This window comes from Oncorhynchus kisutch, linkage group LG4 (assembly GCF_002021735.2).
Source record: "Oncorhynchus kisutch isolate 150728-3 linkage group LG4, Okis_V2, whole genome shotgun sequence".
In the NCBI taxonomy this organism is placed as follows: Eukaryota; Metazoa; Chordata; class Actinopteri; order Salmoniformes; family Salmonidae; genus Oncorhynchus; species Oncorhynchus kisutch.
In genome coordinates, this window is record NC_034177.2 from 34,976,172 (window position 1) to 34,997,878 (window position 21,707).

A 21,707-nucleotide genomic window follows, 5' to 3' on the forward strand; every position below is an offset into this window, starting at 1 on the left:
CCTCCTCCTCCCTCTCATATTCCTCCTCTCTCTCCTCCCTCTCTCATATTCCTCCTCCTTCTCCTCCCTCTCTCATATTCCTCCTTCTCCTCCCTCTCTCATATTCCTCCTCCTTCTCCTCCCTCTCTCATATTCCTCCTCCTCCTCCCTCTCTCATATTCCTCCTCTCCTCCCTCTCTCATATTCCTCTTTCTCCTCCCTCTCACATTCCTTCCTCCTCCTCCTTCTCTCATATTCCTACTTCTCCCCCTCTCTCATATTCCTCCTTCTCCTCCCTCTATATTCCTCCTTCTCCTCCCTCTCTCATATTCCTCCTCCTCCTCCCTCTCTCATATTCCTCCTCCTCCTTCTCTCATATTCCTCCTTCTCCTCCCTCTCTCATATTCCTCCTCTTCCTCCTTCTCTCATATTCCTCCTCCTCCTACCTCTCTCATATTCCTCCTCCTCCCTCCCTCTCTCATATTCCTCCTTCTCCTCCCTCTCTCATATTCCTCTTCTCCTCCCTCTCTCATATTCCTCCTCCTCCCTCTCTCATATTCCTCCTCCTCCTCCCTCCTGCTCATATTCCTCCTCCTCCCTCTCTCATATTCCTCCTTCTCCTCCCTCTCTCATATTCCTCCTTCTCCACCCTCTCTCATATTCCTCCTCCTCCTCCCTCTCTCATATTGATCCTTCTCCCCCTCTCTCATATTCCTCCTTCTCCTCCCTCTCTCATATTCCTCCTTCTCCTCCCTCTCTCATATTCCTCCTCTCCTCCCTCTCTCATATTCCTCCTCCTCTCCCTCTCTCATATTCTCCTTCTCCTCCCTCTCTCATATTCCTCCTCCTCCTCCCTCTCTCATATTCCTCCTCCTCCTCCCTTCTCTCATATTCCTACTTCTCCTCCCTCTCTCATATTCCTCCTTCTCCTCCTCTCATATTCCTCCTTCTCCTCCTCTCTCATATTCCTCCTCCTTCTCCTCCCTCTCTCATATTCCTCCTCCTCTCCTTCTCTCATATTCCTCCTTCCTCCTCCCTCTCTCATATTCTCCTCCTCCTCCTCCTTCTCTCATATTCCTCCTCCTCCTCCCTCTCTCATATTCCTCCTCCTTGTCCTCCCTTCTCATATTCCTCTCCTCCTTCTCTCAATCCTCGCTTCTCCTCCCTCTTCATATTCCTCCTCCTCCTCCCTCTCTCATATTCCTCCTCCTTCTCCTCCCCTCTCTCATATTCCTCCTCCTCCTCCCTCTCTCATATTCCTCCTCCTCCTCCCTCTCTCATATTCCTCCTTCTCCTCCCTCTCCTCATATTCCTCCTCCTTCTCCTCCCTCTCTCATATTCCTCCTCCTCCTCCCCTCTCTCATATTCCTCCTTCTCCTCCCTCTCATATTCCTCCTCCTCCTCCTTCTCTCATATTCCCTCCTCCTCCTCCCTCTCTCATATTCCTCCTCCTCCTCCCTCTCTCATATTCCTCCTTCTCCTCCCTCTCTCATATTCCTCCTCCTTCTCCTCCCTCTCTCATAATTCCTCCTCCTCCTCCCTCTCTCATATTCCTCCTTCTCCTCCCTCTCATATTCCTCCTCCTCCTCCTTCTCTCATATTCCTACTTCTCTTCCCTCTCTCATATTCCTCTTTCTCCTCCCTCTCATATTCCTCCTCCTCCTCCCTCTCTCATATTCCTCCTCCTTCTCCTCCCTCTCTCATATTCCTCCTCCTCCTCCCTCTCTCATATTCTCCTCTTCCTCCCTCTCTTCATATTCCTCCTTCTCCTCCCTCTCTCATATTCCTCCTTCTCCTCCCTCTCTCATATTCCTCCTTCTCCTCCCTCTCTCATATTCCTCCTCCTTCTCCTCCCTCTCTCATATTCCTCCTCCTCCTCCCTCTCTCATATTCCTCCTCCTCCTCCCTCTCTCATATTCCTCCTTCTCCTCCCTCTCTCATATTCCTCCTCCTTCTCCTCCCTCTCTCATATTCCTCCTCCTCCTCCCTCTCTCATATTCCTCCTTCTCCTCCCTCTCATATTCCTCCTCCTCCTCCTTCTCTCATATTCCTCCTCCTCCTCCCTCTCTCATATTCCTCCTCCTCCTCCCTCTCTCATATTCCTCCTTCTCCTCCCTCTCTCATATTCCTCCTCCTTCTCCTCCCTCTCTCATATTCCTCCTCCTCCTCCCTCTCTCATATTCCTCCTTCTCCTCCCTCTCATATTCCTCCTCCTCCTCCTTCTCTCATATTCCTACTTCTCTTCCCTCTCTCATATTCCTCTTTCTCCTCCCTCTCATATTCCTCCTCCTCCTCCCTCTCTCATATTCCTCCTCCTTCTCCTCCCTCTCTCATATTCCTCCTCCTCCTCCCTCTCTCATATTCCTCCTCTTCCTCCCTCTCTCATATTCCTCCTTCTCCTCCCTCTCTCATATTCCTCCTTCTCCTCCCTCTCTCATATTCCTCCTTCTCCTCCCTCTCTCATATTCCTCCTCCTCCTCCCTCTCTCATATTCCTCCTCCTCCTCCCTCTCTCATATTCCTCCTGCTCCTCCCTCTCATATTCCTCCTCCTCCTCCTTCTCTCATATTCCTCCTCCTCCTCCCTCTCTCATATTCCTCCTCCTCCTCCCTCTCTCATATTCCTCCTTCTCCTCCCTCTCATATTCCTCCTCCTCCTCCTTCTCTCATATTCCTACTTCTCCTCCCTCTCTCATATTCCTCTTTCTCCTCCCTCTCATATTCCTCCTCCTCCTCCTTCTCTCATATTCCTACTTCTCCTCCCTCTCTCATATTCCTCTTTCTCCTCCCTCTCTCATATTCCTCCTTCTCCTCCCTCTCTCATATTCCTCCTCCTCCTCCCTCTCTTATATTCCTCCTCCTCCTCCTCTCTCATATTCCTCCTCCTCCTCCCTCTCTCATATTCCTCCTTCTCCTCCCTCTCTCATATTCCTCCTTCTCCTCCCTCTCTCATATTCCTCCTTCTCCTCCCTCTCTCATATTCCTCCTTCTCCTCCCTCTCTCATATTCCTCCTCCTCCTCCCTCTCTCATATTCCTCCTCCTCCTCCTCTCTCATATTCCTCCTTCTCCTCCCTCTCTCATATTCTCCTCCTCCTCCCTCTCTCATATTCCTCCTCCTCCTCCTTCTCTCATATTCCTACTTCTCCTCCCTCTCTCATATTCCTCCTTCTCCTCCCTCTCATATTCCTCCTTCTCCTCCCTCTCTCATATTCCTCCTCCTTCCCTCCCTCTCTCATATTCCTCCTCCTCCTCCTTCTCTCATATTCCTTCCTTCTCCTCCCTCTCTCATATTCCTCCTCCTCCTCCTTCTCTCATATTCCTCCTCCTCCTCCCTCTCTCATATTCCTCCTCCTTGTCCTCCCTCTCTATATTCCTCCTCCTCCTTCTCTCATATTCCTCCTTCTCCTCCCTCTCATATTCCTCCTTCTCCTCCCTCTCTCATATTCCTACTTCTCCTCCCTCTCTCATATTCCTCCTTCTCCTCCCTCTCTCATATTCCTCCTCCTTCTCCTCCCTCTCTCATATTCCTCCTCCTCCTCCTCTCTCATATTCCTCCTTCTCCTCCCTCTCATATTCCTCCTCCTCCTCCTTCTCTCATATTCCTCCTCCTCCTCCCTCTCTCATATTCCTCCTCCTCCTCCCTCTCTCATATTCCTCCTTCTCCTCCCTCTCTCATATTCCTCCTCCTTCTCCTCCCTCTCTCTCATATTCCTCCTCCTCCTCCCTCTCTCATATTCCTCCTTCTCCTCCCTCTCATATTCCTCCTCCTCCTCCTTCTCTCATATTCCTACTTCTCCTCCCTCTCTCATATTCCTCTTTCTCCTCCCTCTCATATTCCTCCTCCTCCTCCCTCTCTCATATTCCTCCTCCTTCTCCTCCCTCTCTCATATTCCTCCTCCTCCTCCCTCTCTCATATTCCTCCTCTTCCTCCCTCTCTCATATTCCTCCTTCTCCTCCCTCTCTCATATTCCTCCTTCTCCTCCCTCTCTCATATTCCTCCTTCTCCTCCCTCTCTCATATTCCTCCTCCTCCTCCCTCTCTCATATTCCTCCTCCTCCTCCCTCTCTCATATTCCTCCTGCTCCTCCCTCTCATATTCCTCCTCCTCCTCCTTCTCTCATATTCCTCCTCCTCCCTCTCTCATATTCCTCCTCCTCCTCCCCTCTCTCATATTCCTCCTTCTCCTCCCTCTCATATTCCTCCTCCTCCTCCTTCTCTCATATTCCTACTTCTCCTCCCTCTCTCATATTCCTCTTTCTCCTCCCTCTCATATTCCTCCTCCTCCTCCTTCTCTCATATTCCTACTTCTCCTCCCTCTCTCATATTCCTCTTTCTCCTCCCTCTCATATTCCTCCTTCTCCTCCCTCTCTCATATTCCTCCTCCTTCTCCTCCCTCTCTCATATTCCTCCTCCTCCTCCCTCTCTCATATTCCTCCTCTTCCTCCCTCTCTCATATTCCTCCTTCTCCTCCCTCTCTCATATTCCTCCTTCTCCTCCCTCTCTCATATTCCTCCTCTCATATACATCTTTCTACTTCAGTGCAGCATTAGATTTGCATCAGAAAGTGACAGAGATTTAAATAAGGTGCCGTTGTTATCATACAGACATCCCGGCTGACTCTTTTCTCTCCTCATCTCTCTACTCTCCTTTCATCCTCCTCTCCCCACAGCCCTCTTATCCCTCCATCTCTCTCTCCCTCCTTTTCCCCTCTCCTCCCTTTTATCCTTCTCCCCCCCCCCCCCCCCCCCCCCCCTTTCCGCAAGATATGCCGACGGTGCAGGTTTTCCCGGCATGCGTGTCTTCTGTGTTACCAATACTCTAACAACCAGGGCCTTAATGTGATCCATATTGCTCTGTAATATCCACATCTCACAATAAACACTAGCAATCACATATTCACACCAAGCTTATTTTGCAATTCTGTAGAGAGCTTTGGTGATGGGGTGGCGGACGGCACACAGCTTTAGATGCTGATTATGTCTGGGCTAGATAACAAAGAAGTCACAAACTACAAGACCCCACTTCACTTTTCTCACACAACTTTCTATTTGTGAGTGTCAGCAAATAAGCTGCCTTTCTGAAGATACAAAATAATGCCGTTCTTTTCAAGTGCTCTTTTGCCGTGTGATTGCTTTGTTCCGAATTAGTGGGTTGCTATATCTTTCTTTACCTCTTCCGAAAGATGCGGCCAATACGCTTTGTCATCTCAGTAACTTAAGGGCTGGCAATCTAACACAAACACACACGCGCTCGCACACACAGATGATAAATGAAGTCCCTTTGATTTAGTTTATTCCTCTGCTCCGCGTGTGCATTATAAAAACACAAGTGTAGCATAATTGAATAAGAAAAGGATCTGGCCATTATGATGCATGGAGGTCTTTGATCTGAATAATGTAATAATTTATATTTTGATGAGGGAATGTTCTCAGACGGGTTCTGGAACCACTTTCATTAAACTCTTTTGTTTAGGAACGTTCTAAGCTAAACTGCTAAGTGCTTTCCATTGTCACAAGGGTTTAGCCTGGAAATAACATTTTAAAAGTCTTCTTTTTTTCTCAATCTCTTGCTCGCTCTCACTTTGGGTTAAACAATCTTACTTTATTTCCTTACCTGATTTAGTGCCTTTGCAGCTCAATACCTGATTGTGCTATATAGAGTTTTTTATTAAAATATTCTCCTCATGTGTTCTTAAATCTCCTCTCTCCTGGTCGTGAACCACAGAGGAGCTCATGGAACAATGTACAGTAATATATGCGTCACATGACCCAGGCGAAGGTCAGGGGTCAGGCAGCCCCAGACTGTCAGAGGACCAGAGTATGAGAGGGAACAAGCCATGCCTCGTCAACAATTTGTGTTATTGTTTTAATTCATGCACTCTCATTCAATTTCCTTTGCCTGGGAACAGAGGGACAAGTGAATTAACAAATGACTCTGGCAGGGGGGTGAGGCTACGAGCGGTGAAAGGCGGATGGACACCTCGTCCCTCCATCTCACTATCCCTCCATCTCTCTCCTCAGTAGAGGTGTAATTACATTAAACGAGACTATTATTTCCCAGTATGGTGCGTTGCGTTGCAGAGTTGGATAGGCCTGTCTATGGGTCTTGCATCTAAATGTAATCAGGCTCCGTGTTAATTGAGTTGGGCTGGACCGTGCGCCATGAATTGACTAACAATACCCAGAGAGAGAGAGGGGGGGAGAGACAGACAGACAGAGTGTGTAAAGGTATTCACGCATCTTGATCTGTAAGATCTGAAACAAAGTATTCATGAAATGTAATAAATTAAAATAAATTACAATTATTTTTCAAATGTCCTCTTTGCTACTGTATAATGAAAGCCATGTAAGATTGGGTTTCCTTTCCAACGTTTTAAAAGAAGATATTTGATTCTTGATTTCAGACCAAGAAGAACAAAGCACAAATTACAGCTAGTTGACCGTGGTAAAATGTGGACGGGAATTTCACAGTGTAACCTACAGAGCCTTCAGAAAGAATTCACATGCCTCTACTTTTTCCACATGTTGTTGTTACAGCCTGAATTTAAAATGGATTCAATTGAATTTTTGTCGTCACTGGCCTACACACAATACCCCATAATGTCAAAGTGGAATTACATTTTTCTTTGTCTTTTTTTACAAATTAATAAAAAATGTCATGCTGAAAATGTCTTGAGTCATTAAGTACTCAACCCCTTTGTTATGGCAACCCAAAATAAGTTCAGGAGTTAAAAAAAAGAGTAAAATACACTATATATACAAAACTATGTGGACACCCCCTTTAAATGAGTGGATTTGTCTATTTCAGCCACACCCGTTACTGACAGGTATATAGAACTGGAGCACACAGCCATGCAATCTCCATAGCAACATTAGCAGTGGAATGGCCTTACTGAAGAGCTCAGTGACTTTCAACGTGGCACCGTCATAGGATGCTACCTTTCCAACAAGTCAGTTTGTCAAATTTCTGCCCTGCTAGAGGAGCAACAACAGCTCAGCTGCGAAGTGGTAGGCCACACAAGCTCACAGAACGGTGCTGAAGCGTGTAGTGCGTAAAGAATTGTCTGTCCTCGGTTGCAATACACTACAAAGTTCCAAACTGCCTGTGGAAGCAAAATCAGCACAAGAACTGTTCGTCGGGAGCTTCATGAAATGGGTTTCTAATGCCGAGCTGCTGCACACAAGCCTAAGGAAACCCGTTCTCTGGATTGATGAATCCTGCTTCACCATCTGGCAGTCCGACGGACGAATGGATGCCAGGAGAACGCTACCTGCCCGAATGAATAGTGCCAACTATAAAGTTTGGTGGAGGAGGAATAATTGTCTGGGGCTGTTTTTAATGGTTTGGGCTAGGCCCCTTAGTTCCAGTGTAGGGAAATATTAACGCTACAGCATACGACGATTCTGTGCTTCCAACTTTATGTCACCAGTTTGGGCCCTTTCCTGTTTCAGCATGACAATGCCCCCGTGCATAAAGTGAGGTCCATACAGAAATAGTTTGTCGAGATTGGTGTGGAAGAACTTGTCTGGCCTGCACAGAGCCCTGATCTCAACCCCAGTGAACACCTTTGGGATGAATTAGAAAGCCGACTGCTAGCCAGGCCTAATCACCCAACATCCCTAATGTTCTTGTGGCTGAATGGAAGCAAGTCCCTGCAGCAATGTTCCAACATCTAGTGGAAAGCCTTCCCAGAAGAGTGGAGGCTGTTATAGCAGCAAAGGGGGGACCAACTCCATATTAACGCCCATACTTTTGGAATGAGATGTTCGACGATCAGGTGTCCATACACTTTTGGTCACGTAGTGTAAGTTTCATAGACTCACACAGTGAGTAATAATAGTGTTTAAAAAAAAATATGACTACTTCATCTCTGTACCCCACACATACAAGTATCTGTAAGGTCCCTCAGTTGAGCAGTGAATTTCAAACACAGATTCAACCACACAGACCAGGGAGGTTTTCAAATGCCTCGCAAAGGGCACCTATTGGTAGATGGGAACATTTAAAGAAGCAGATATTGAATGTCGCTTTGAGCCTGGTGAAGTTATTAATGACACTTTGGATGGTGTATCAATACACCCAGTCAGTACAGATCTCACCATTAAGGCCAGTGGAGACTTTAAAACAGTTACAGGGTTTAATGGCTGTGATAGGAGAAAACGGAGGATGGTTTAACATTGTAGTTACTCCACAATACTAATCTAAATGACAAAGTGAAAATACAAATATTCCAAAACATGTATCCTGTTTGCAACAAGGCACTAAAGTCATACTGCAAAACATGTATCCTGTTTGCAACAAGGCACTAAAGTCATACTGCAAAACATGTATCCTGTTTGCAACAAGGCACTAAAGTCATACTGCAAAACATGTATCCTGTTTGCAACAAGGCACTAAAGTCATACTGCAAAACATGTATCCTGTTTGCAACAAGGCACTAAAGTCATACTGCAAAACATGTATCCTGTTTGCAACAAGGCACTAAAGTCATACTGCAAAACATGTATCCTGTTTGCAACAAGGCACTAAAGTCATACTGCAAAACATGTATCCTGTTTGCAACAAGGCACTAAAGTCATACTGCAAAACATGTATCCTGTTTGCAACAAGGCACTAAAGTCATACTGCAAAACATGTATCCTGTTTGCAACAAGGCACTAAAGTCATACTGCAAAACATGTATCCTGTTTGCAACAAGGCACTAAAGTCATACTGCAAAACATGTATCCTGTTTGCAACAAGGCACTAAAGTCATACTGCAAACATGTATCCTGTTTGCAACAAGGCACTAAAGTCATACTGCAAAACATGTATCCTGTTTGCAACACGGCACTAAAGTCATACTGCAAAACATGTATCCTGTTTGCAACAAGGCACTAAAGTCATACTGCAAAACATGTATCCTGTTTGCAACAAGGCACTAAAGTCATACTGCAAAACATGTATCCTGTTTGCAACAAGGCACTAAAGTCATACTGCAAAACATGTATCCTGTTTGCAACACGGCACTAAAGTCATACTGCAAAACATGTATCCTGTTTGCAACAAGGCACTAAAGTCATACTGCAAAACATGTATCCTGTTTGCAACACGGCACTAAAGTCATACTGCAAAACATGTATCCTGTTTGCAACAAGGCACTAAAGTCATACTGCAAAACATGTATCCTGTTTGCAACAAGGCACTAAAGTCATACTGCAAAACATGTATCCTGTTTGCAACAAGGCACTAAAGTCATACTGCAAAACATGTATCCTGTTTGCAACAAGGCACTAAAGTCATACTGCAAAACATGTATCCTGTTTGCAACAAGGCACTAAAGTCATACTGCAAAACATGTATCCTGTTTGCAACAAGGCACTAAAGTCATACTGCAAAACATGTATCCTGTTTGCAACAAGGCACTAAAGTCATACTGCAAAACATGTATCCTGTTTGCAACAAGGCACTAAAGTCATACTGCAAAACATGTATCCTGTTTGCAACAAGGCACTAAAGTCATACTGCAAAACATGTATCCTGTTTGCAACAAGGCACTAAAGTCATACTGCAAAACATGTATCCTGTTTGCAACAAGGCACTAAAGTCATACTGCAAAACATGTATCCTGTTTGCAACACGGCACTAAAGTCATACTGCAAAACATGTATCCTGTTTGCAACAAGGCACTAAAGTCATACTGCAAAACATGTATCCTGTTTGCAACACGGCACTAAAGTCATACTGCAAAACATGTATCCTGTTTGCAACAAGGCACTAAAGTCATACTGCAAAAAAAACGTGGCAAAGCAATTAACTTCTTGTCCTTAATACAAAGTGTTATGTTTGAGGCTAATACATTACTGAGTACCACTCTCCAGTATTTTGTATATATTTTGTATTATATTTTAATCACACTTTGGAACACGACAATATGTGGGAAAAGTCAAGGGGTGTGAATACTTTCTGAAAGCACTGTAGTTCTTAACCAGATAATGAACTGATCTTCCCATCCACAATCTAACCAAAACAACACCCCCCCCCCAAAAAAAAAAAAACACTAACACACACCTCGCGTCACTGTTGTGGTATACAGGACCACAATGGAAAACATTTCTGACTTGATTGTCATCGTCGATGATTCCTATTGTACATGTTCTTTGTTACGTAGAGGTTTTTTTCTAGCCATCTAATCTCTACTAAATTGGTCTCCTCTTAGCAGCGTCCTGTACTAGTGGAAACAACAGTCCTTTCCTCATTAACTTGTAGGTAGAGATGCTCCGTAGCATGAAATTACCCGTGAGCCTCCCTCTCCAAATAACCCAGTTTGCAAACAAATGATCCGAGCAGACGCAGTAAAAGTCAGATGATTAAAATAATAGGACGGATTTAAAACTGCCTCCACAGAACAATTCAGCAAAGGACTGCACAATTACTCCTTCTACTTCTCCCCTGTTCATTCCACCTCCCCTCCACTGTCCTCCCTCACTTCCCAGTGTCCATTTGTTTCGACGGATATAGAAAGGGTGTAAAGAATGGGGTGGCAGATAGCCTAGGGGTTAAGAGCTTAGGGCCAGTACCCGAAAGGTCATTGGTTTGAATCCCTGTGTCGACTAGGTGAATATCTATTGATGTTTCCTTGAGCAAGGAACTCACTCTGGATAAGAGCATCTGCTAAAATGTTAAAAGTATTAGATTTACTTCTACTAGACATGCAGCGTCACCTTTTCGGTTGCGCTACTTTCTTTTGAAGCAACTCATATTGGCACTTAAATCTATTCCTATATAATACTCTGGTCAACACTTATTATACCACCATGAGACTCCCTACCCTTCTCTCTCAGCCCCTAAATCTGTGCTAAATTACAGAAGGATGGAGGGGCAAGAAGGAGGAGGAAGAGTGTTGCCAGTGTTCTCAGGTCTACATTATCTCTGAGTTATCGTCACCATTTGCATGTCAAACAGCCTCTGTGGAGGGCTGGCCACTGTGGTACCACCCCCAGCACAATCAGGGAGATTTACCGAGCCTCACGGCCCACCTTGGGCATCTCCGGATGGGGCAGACAGCCCATTCCTAGCCCCTGGTCTCACTAGGGGCCCTCTGGGCCTCATCCAGGAGCTGGGGAATGGCAGCACTTAACAAGACTGAGGAAGACCAAAATAGAGAACCATCGAGCAGATGAAAAAAAAACTGAGGGCAGAACAAAGCATCTGTCTGGTGATAAAGGATGATCCACAACAACAGTGTCTGCATATTGTTTCTGCTGGGTTGATGTCTTATTATACCATAATAGAAGAACAGGTATGAACTTCTGACCCTGTGAGAGGATGGTTCATTTCAGTGTCAATGGGGACATCGTCCCTCCGCTCCTCAGGAGCAAATGCAACGACTTCGCCCCGTTAAGCTGCTCCACACACCTTATGCAGCTGTGTAACAGAGAGCGTTATGTAGTATCATTTGCAGATAGTTAATTGCTCACCTGAGAGGTCTCTGTCCCGTTAATGCTGCCTCATGGCTGAACTCTGCCAGGGTAACACACACACACACTCTGCCAGGGTAACACACACACACACTCTGCCAGGGTAACACACACACACACTCTGCCAGGGTATCACACACACACACTCTGCCAGGGTAACACACACACACACACACACACTCTGCCAGGGTAACACACACACACACACACTCTGCCAGGGTAACACACACACACTCTGCCGTATTGATATTGTGACGCCAGCATCTGTTCACCTCCTCGTTACTGCTTAGCCCACAGCACGGCCTCCTATCTGACTGACTGACTGTGTGTGTGTGTGTACACATCAGGGACAGACAGAAGTCACAGCACACAGGAGAGGCCAGAGAAGAGAGCCGACTAATAGAGATATCTACCATAACACCGACACACCAGGGGCCTAATCAACTGTACTGTACAGGCCACTTACATCTACCACCAGTTTCTCTATGTATTTTCCTCTCTGCCTCTCTCTCTCTCATAAAGTAGAGTGTTTACCAACAAACAAACAGAATTATTGAGTTTAAGAGGGATACAAACAAAGAGAGAGCAAGCGAGAGAGAGAAAGACCGAGAGAGAGAGTTGGGTTTCTGTTTTCAGGATCAGATATGAGTGTAGAAAGTGTGCTGTGGGTAACATTAATCAAAGTGTTCACCCAGTGGGTAACCATATGGCCGAGCAGCACGCCAACACAGCAAACCTGCTGATCCCAGGTAACACAGCACTGTTACCTCTACTGGCTGCACTGGAGGAGGGAGGAGAGGAGGAATCAAACCAAGGTGATGAATGAGGTGGACTCCAGGGCCTGAAGAAGATCATGTGGTGAGAGAGGAGAAGGATGAGAAGGAGAAGGGACAGAGGAGGGAGAGAAAAGAGAGGGGCACCGGTCTTGTGTCTGACCCCTTTTTCGTTTTCTTGCTAAATTAGCTTTTTTTTCACTCTTAAAGCACATTTCCTTGGAGTTTAATCAATTATCAATACTGTTCCTATTCCCCCATATTCAAACCATCCCAATCATACTAATATCTTGAATAACTTTTGGGAGTTTCCTCCCTATCGGTGCATTTTCATTGAGCATTTTGGGCTGGTGCTTTATGATCCTGATGGGATTCTGTTAATGAGGAAGTGCACATGTCTTCAGGTCCTGTCTGGCCAGGTTTGCACTTCCTCTGTGGGCTTTATGATTAGGCCACGTAATGAACGCCATTCATCTTAGTCTTACACTGCTCACGCACATGGACACACACACACACACACACACACACACACACACACACACACACACACACACACCCTGAAGCTAAATTACTAATATCCACCCTTTGACAAACGTTTGGCAATGATAAAAGACAAATGACAAATGGGCCATAATAAAGGTACATTTATGTCTACATTTCTGATACATGGGACAATAAATCTACAGGACAATAACTATTCAATGACTGCACTTGAGGCAACATTGGGTCAGCCTCACACTTACAGCCTGCTGAACCAATGTAATGTCAAAGCCGCTCCTCTCCTCCCTCCCTTTCAGGGATCGTTGACATTAACCTGGAGCACTGGTACATTATGTTCTCAGGGTTCACTTTGTTGCTCTCCACACGTCACGCCACAAAGCTTTATGGCACAGATCCATCAGTCGCACACACACACACACACACAAACGATTTATGGGATTTATGGGAGATGGAGTTTGCAGCTGATGGTTAGGCATCAGTCTTCCTGAGGACGACCTGTGTTCTGCCAGTCCGCCTCAGGATGTATAGATGAACCTCTTCATCGCCTCCACAACTCCTCCCATTTTCTCCCTCTGCTTCTCACCTCCTCCCCTCGCTCTTCTACTCCTCCTTTCCTCCACTCTCTCCTTCTCTCTTTTATCAATGTGGGGGCTTAATGAGTCATGATCTGAAGCATAAAGTTCTTACCTGAAGGAGACTTGGTAACAAAAAGGTTACCCCTTCCCTGTTCTGCTCCACTTTTAGACCCCCAGCCTTATCCCACTCTGTTCACACACCCCATCCCACATCTCTCTCACACACACACACACACACACACACACACACACACACACACACACACACACACACACACACACACAAACACACACACCCGGCAGGGTGTAAGCCCCCTTTGTTCTGGCTTTGTGTTATCCCAGTGAGGGAGCGTTAGCTGGTCATCCCTCATCAGGCCAGATTTTATTTGGCCTAATTCATCATGACACTTTATTAATGTGCTGCAGGGACACACACACAGTGTTATTTCAGCAAATGCATCATGACTCAGTATGGACAGCAGTGCCCTTCAGAGGGGAGATGAGTCACCAATTAACTCACTGTTCACTGCCATGCATATACAGGCGTTGAGGATGACAGAGGGGGAAAAGGTCCCCCAAAACAGGTCTACTTTAGATTGTTGCCTGGTGTTCCAGGATGAGAGCAAAGGGCAATGTTGGGGGTCATAGGTCAACACCTATGTAGACATCTTTATGAGACATGGTTCCCCCGATGCCTCATTCATAAACAGAGTCTGAGTTAGAAGTTCATAGTTATAACACATAAGAGCTACACAGGGGAGATAGTGGAGTTTCATCCACTAACAAAACACACACACCTCCCCACTGGCACACATAAAGCAATATTGCCCTGTGGTCCCCTGTAGACCTGGGCCCTAATAAAGGCTTACGGTCTGAAGGAAACAGCTCTGACACCTCTGAGCCTCCCTCTGCGCTCACACACACACTGACACACACACACACACTGACACACACACACACACACACACAGAGGGACTGACTGTGGTCACAGGTCGTGGCGTGCTGGGTAGTTTGTGTAATCTCTGTAGTCTAGTAGTGGAACAGACCAGAGCAGAGCAGAGTTAACCTGTAATATCTTCCCTGCTCCCATGCTGCCGCTTGTAGGGTTTTACTACAGGGGAAATTACACCTGTTCTCTGGTCTGAGACCAACACACACACACGTTTGGATTACAAAGCCAGGATACCAAGGCACACATCTCTCAAATATAAACACAAACAATCACTAAAACAATCACAAAAACACACAATCACAAAAACACACACACACACACACACAAGTAAAATACTAAATCCTGAACTGTGTGTGTGAGGTGTGTATGTGATCTGTAGTTGCATTTAGGCCCTGGCTGCCACAACATCACTGATCAACAGAACGTTTTATAGTGGTGCTTCACACTCCATTAAAACCCTGATTCTGCTCAAAAAATATGAGGCTCCCTGACGGCCATAACAGACTAACAGCCTGCACAGCTCTCATCTCCTCACAGGGTGACTGCAGGGTCACTGGAATACAGACGCTACTATGGTGCTACAGTACTTTGTTATCATGGTTATGCAACACCACTGCAACCCCCAGCTATGGATCATACACATTCTGAAACAGATTTAGTGGCTTAGTGTTAAAGGTGCACAAACACACACACACACACACACACACACACACACACACACACACGTGTGCTCACATTCACACATGACCGATGACAGATCTGCTATCTTAGTTTGATCACTCGGTAGTGTAAGTTTTAAAAGGAATTACAAACTTTAGAAGCCTATTTTAAAATGTCAGACTTGATTTGCCTTCACAAAAAATGTATCGACCCCTATAAAAAAATAAATTCATTAGCATCCACAAAATAATCAGCATTTCCTGTTGCAGCAGGATTATGTTCCTTCTCTGAGAAACTGGTCAAATTAAGATCCGTACAAGCAGATACAGAGCTACTGTGTTAGAATAATACCTGAATGTCCTGTTACAGGCAGATACAGAGCTACTGTGTTAGAATAATACCTGAATGTCCTGTTACAGGCAGATACAGACCTACTGTGTTAGAATAATAGCTGAATGTCCTGTTACAACCAGATACAGAGCTACTGTGTTAGAATAATACCCGAATGTCCTGTTACAAGCAGATACAGAGCTACTGTGTTAGAATAATACCCGAATGTCCTGTTACAGGCAGATACAGACCTACTGTGTTAGAATAATACCTGAATGTCCTGTTACAACCAGATACAGAGCTACTGTGTTAGAATAATACCCGAATGTCCTGTTACAGGCAGATACAGACCTACTGTGTTAGAATAATACCTGAATGTCCTGTTACAACCAGATACAGAGCTACTGTGTTAGAATAATACCTGAATGTCCTGTTACAACCAGATACAGAGCTACTGTGTTAGAATAATACCTGAATGTCCTGTTACAGGCAGATACAGAGCTACTGTGTTAGAATAATACCTGAATGTCCTGTTACAGGCAGATACAGACCTACTGTGTTAGAATAATAGCTGAATGTCCTGTTACAACCAGATACAGAGCTACTGTGTTAGAATAATACCCGAATGTCCTGTTACAAGCAGATACAGAGCTACTGTGTTAGAATAATACCCGAATGTCCTGTTACAGGCAGATACAGACCTACTGTGTTAGAATAATACCCGAATGTCCTGTTACAACCAGATACAGAGCTACTGTGTTAGAATAATACCCGAATGTCCTGTTACAACCAGATACAGACCTACTGTGTTAGAATAATACCTGAATGTCCTGTTACAACCAGATACAGAGCTACTGTGTTAGAATAATACCTGAATGTCCTGTTACAAGCAGATACAGACCTACTGTGTTAGAATAATACCCGAATGTCCTGTTACAACCAGATACAGAGCTACTGTGTTAGAATAATACCTGAATGTCCTGTTACAAGCAGATACCGACCTACTGTGTTAGAATAATACCCGAATGTCCTGTTACAGGGTAGATACAGAGCTACTGTGTTAGAATAATACCCGAATGTCCTGTTACAGGCAGATACAGAGCTACTGTGTTAGAATAATACCTGAATGTCCTGTTACAGGCAGATACAGAGCTACTGTGTTAGAATAATACCTGAATGTCCTGTTACAGGCAGATACAGACCTACTGTGTTAGAATAATACCTGAATGTCCTGTTACAACCAGATACAGAGCTACTGTGTTAGAATAATACCCGAATGTCCTGTTACAAGCAGATACAGAGCTACTGTGTTAGAATAATACCCGAATGTCCTGTTACAGGCAGATACAGACCTACTGTGTTAGAATAATACCTGAGTGTCCTGTTACAACCAGATACAGAGCTACTGTGTTAGAATAATACCTGAATGGCCTGTTACAACCAGATACAGAGCTACTGTGTTAGAATAATACCTGAATGTCCTGTTACAGGCAGATACAGACCTACTGTGTTAGAATAATACCTGAATGTCCTGTTACAAGCAGATACAGAGCTACTGTGTTAGAATAATACCTGAATGTCCTGTTACAGGCAGATACAGAGCTACTGTGTTAGAATAATACCTGAATGTCCTGTTACAGGCAGATACAGACCTACTGTGTTAGAATAATACCCGAATGTCCTGTTACAACCAGATACAGAGCTACTGTGTTAGAATAATACCCGAATGTCCTGTTACAGGCAGATACAGACCTACTGTGTTAGAATAATACCCGAATGTCCTGTTACAACCAGATACAGAGCTACTGTGTTAGAATAATACCCGAATGTCCTGTTACAACCAGATACAGACCTACTGTGTTAGAATAATACCTGAATGTCCTGTTACAACCAGATACAGAGCTACTGTGTTAGAATAATACCTGAATGTCCTGTTACAAGCAGATACAGACCTACTGTGTTAGAATAATACCTGAATGTCCTGTTACAACCAGATACAGAGCTACTGTGTTAGAATAATACCTGAATGTCCTGTTACAAGCAGATACAGACCTACTGTGTTAGAATAATACCTGAATGTCCTGTTACAGGCAGATACAGAGCTACTGTGTTAGAATAATACCTGAATGTCCTGTTACAAGCAGATACAGACCTACTGTGTTAGAATAATACCCGAATGTCCTGTTACAGGCAGATACAGACCTACTGTGTTAGAATAATACCTGAATGTCCTGTTACAACCAGATACAGACCTACTGTGTTAGAATAATACCTGAATGTCCTGTTACAGGCAGATACAGAGCTACTGTGTTAGAATAATACCTGAATGTCCTGTTACAAGCAGATACAGACCTACTGTGTTAGAATAATACCTGAATGTCCTGTTACAAGCAGATACAGAGCTACTGTGTTAGAATAATACCTGAATGTCCTGTTACAAGCAGATACAGACCTACTGTGTTAGAATAATACCCGAATGTCCTGTTACAGGCAGATACAGACCTACTGTGTTAGAATAATACCCGAATGTCCTGTTACAGGCAGATACAGACCTACTGTGTTAGAATAATACCCGAATGTCCTGTTACAACCAGATACAGAGCTACTGTGTTAGAATAATACCCGAATGTCCTGTTACAGGCAGATACAGAGCTACTGTGTTAGAATAATACCCGAATGTCCTGTTACAGGCAGATACAGAGCTACTGTGTTAGAATAATACCTGAATGTCCTGTTACAGGCAGATACAGACCTACTGTGTTAGAATAATACCTGAATGTCCTGTTACAAGCAGATACAGAGCTACTGTGTTAGAATAATACCCGAATGTCCTGTTACAGGCAGATACAGACCTACTGTGTTAGAATAATACCTGAATGTCCTGTTACAACCAGATACAGACCTACTGTGTTAGAATAATACCCGAATGTCCTGTTACAGGCAGATACAGAGCTACTGTGTTAGAATAATACCCGAATGTCCTGTTACAACCAGATACAGACCTACTGTGTTAGAATAATACCCGAATGTCCTGTTACAGGCAGATACAGAGCTACTGTGTTAGAATAATACCCGAATGTCCTGTTACAACCAGATACAGACCTACTGTGTTAGAATAATACCCGAATGTCCTGTTACAACCAGATACAGAGCTACTGTGTTAGAATAATACCCGAATGTCCTGTTACAGGCAGATACAGAGCTACTGTGTTAGAATAATACCTGAATGTCCTGTTACAGGCAGATACAGAGCTACTGTGTTAGAATAATACCTGAATGTCCTGTTACAGGCAGATACAGAGCTACTGTGTTAGAATAATACCTGAATGTCCTGTTACAGGCAGATACAGAGCTACTGTGTTAGAATAATACCCGAATGTCCTGTTACAAGCAGATACAGAGCTACTGTGTTAGAATAATACCTGAATGTCCTGTTACAACCAGATACAGAGCTACTGTGTTAGAATAATACCCGAATGTCCTGTTACAAGCAGATACAGAGCTACTGTGTTAGAATAATACCCGAATGTCCTGTTACAACCAGATACAGAGCTACTGTGTTAGAATAATACCCGAATGTCCTGTTACAACCAGATACAGAGCTACTGTGTTAGAATAATACCCGAATGTCCTGTTACAAGCAGTAAATCATGCTATGCACTGTACCATCATACATCACTTCTAGAAGAAATCTGCTGCTCTGAAACTCCTTTCACCTGGCCGTCAGGGTCCGTGTAGCCTAGCGGTTAGAGCATTGGGCCAGTAACCAAAAGGTCGCTGGTTTGAATCTCCGAGCCGACAAGGTGAAAACTAATCTGTCGATGTTCCCTTGAGCAAGGCACTTAACCCTACAGAGGTAAGATCCTCATTTAAAATCACTCTTTTCTCGCTGACAAATGTCCTGCACAGCAGGAAATTCAAACTTGTAGTGTATTCCAGTTTTAAAAAGGCTTCTTAAGTTTATCATTTCCACTCTGAAATGTCAGATTTCACGTAATAATTCACCTTTCCTGTTGCTGCAAGACTATTTCCTGCTGTAAAATCCTACATCTGTAATTGCTCCTGTAAGTCTCTGGATAAGAGCGTCTGCTATATGACTCAAATGTCAAATGTGTTCTCTTCTAGTCAAACATCAGCTCAACGATCACATCAATACAAGACATAGAGAATATGTGTCCTGAAATCCCTGTGCATCAAAGTATCATAATAACGCATAGATTTGTCACATGACACCAAGCACACCTCAACCCTGGTGTTGTCTATGTTAATCCCACCCTCGCCTTCCCCATGTTTTGATTTCTAGAGGTGATTTCTAGAGGCTCCCTAATGGATGTGGATTAGTGTGTACGGATGGTGAGTGTGCCTGCGTGTGTGTGTTGGAGATTTTGTGACCCTGGAGGTTGAAATACACACCCACACATCAGTTCGCCCTGCCTTTATGCACATACCTCAAATACCTCGTACCTCTGCACATTGCCCTGCTACTACCTGTAGATATCTGAATTCTTCTGCCTTTTATTTGATTCCTGGTGTTACCATTATTGTGTTATTTGCATTGTTATTTTTAAACTCTGCCCCCTTAGGGAAGTGCTCGTAAGCAAGCATTTCACGGTAAAGTCCACGCCAGTTGTATTCGGCGCATGTGACAAATAACATTTGATTTGACACACACAGCCTATTTACCTCTATATAAAACCACAGGGTAGAGGACAGAGGAGGGGATGGTGTCTGGAAGGACTCAGTGCTGGTAATAGGAGATGAGGAGAGACAACGTCAGACTGGATGGAGCTCACAGAGACAGTCAGTCACTATCCTAACATCAAACATCTCATTAGGTCTAATTACTGCTTGGAACACATGTAGACACATCATAGTGTTAGTCCTTGGTAGACCTTCAATGGTCTGTCCTGGGTCCTTAGATGAAGATAACGGACCTTGAAGATGTCTAAATAATATTGTTGTGGTGCCGTTAGATTTGAAATATGGCACGGGTGTGTGACTGTCTCCATATTCCACAACACTACAATGGCAACTTGTTACCTACGTTGACTACAACAAAAGGCAGATGGTCTGCCAGCCATAGGCAGGCTAAGCCCAGCTCCTCCTGGATTAAAGCAGGCTGTAGTTTTCTAAAGACAGGCTGGATCTTTACTGCTCTGCTCTAGTCAGCACTAATAAAGACTGGCCCGACAGTTAAAAGCCTACTGATAAAAGCCTACTGTAGATGTGAGGAACCTTTCACCTAAGACGTCTTTAGGAGCACTCTCCCAGGGTGAGAAAGGAGGAAGACAGAGAGAACGAGCAAGGGAGAGCGACAGAGCACAGATGGAGAGAGAGTTTGAAGTCCTAATAGGGTTCAGACAACAAGGGCCAGGTGGTGTAATATCCATAACGTCTGAGCCATGCCCCACAGTGACAGCGTCAGTCATCTAAATCAACCAGACTCTCCTCATCTGACCCCTGGCTAGTGACCCATCACTCTAAAACACACACCTTCACGACAGGCCTAAAAAATACTGCATATCCAGCAAGATATTATTTGATTTATTCAAAACGATTCCTCTACGGCTCTTTCCATAGAACATTTTCCTATAGCTCAGTGTGGTCAGTGCAATTAAAACCCCGGCCCTCTCCTCTTCAGAAGACAGAGGGTCTTCTTACTAGACAGACGTAAGACGGCTAACTGTGCATGCGCATGATAACTATGCAGTCCAGTCTGCTCCTGTGTGGAGAGAGTGAGTGAAGAATGCCAGCGAGGCACTTTAAGGTTCATTTAGGCTCTCCTCTTCTCCCTGGCCACTCTATTAGCAGTCTGGAGAGAGGGATGTATGTCCCAAGCCAAGAGAAATGCATAATCAAGCATTTCAACAAACACCACAGTCTCTCGCTATGTCACACACACACACTCACACGGACACACATATAGAACACACGCAAATACAGACACGTACTTAGCCACACACACAGTTATGTTTGTCCACACACACGATCATCCAAATGTCTTCTGTAAAACCCTCCATAATAGCTAGCCTGGTTATTATACAGTATTCCTCCATATGATCCCCCTGTGTTATATCCTGCTGAAATCCCCTACAGAGTACGGAGGTAAGGCCAGTGTAGGTGAGTGAATGTGTGTGTCTGCTCTGAGGAGAGATCAGGGAAAGAAAGAGGGCTGAGAGGACGAGGAGAGTTCTCTCATCTCATTTACATCACGCCACCCCAAGCCTCTCCTCTCCCTCTCTCCATCCCTGTCTCCACTAAACTAATGCATGGGTGGGTGGGTGTTTATGGCTGAGCAGGAAGGGTAAACAGGAAGTAAATAAATTAAGCAAGAGATGTGAAAGTGTCCCTGGAGAACAGGAGACAAGCTACTAATATGTGAGGAAACAGACCAATTTGCAGCGCGTGTCGCTGTGGGAATAGGACAGAAGCCCATGAATGATTCTGCTCATGTAGCTGAGACGAGAAGAGAGGTGAGAG

General features: G+C 44.6%; 1 pseudogene; it reads right to left on the minus strand.

Moving 5' to 3' along the window:
* The window catches only part of LOC109888872 (WW domain-containing oxidoreductase-like), a 261,956-nt pseudogene that overhangs the window by 207,246 nt on the left and 33,003 nt on the right, over positions 1-21,707 (minus strand).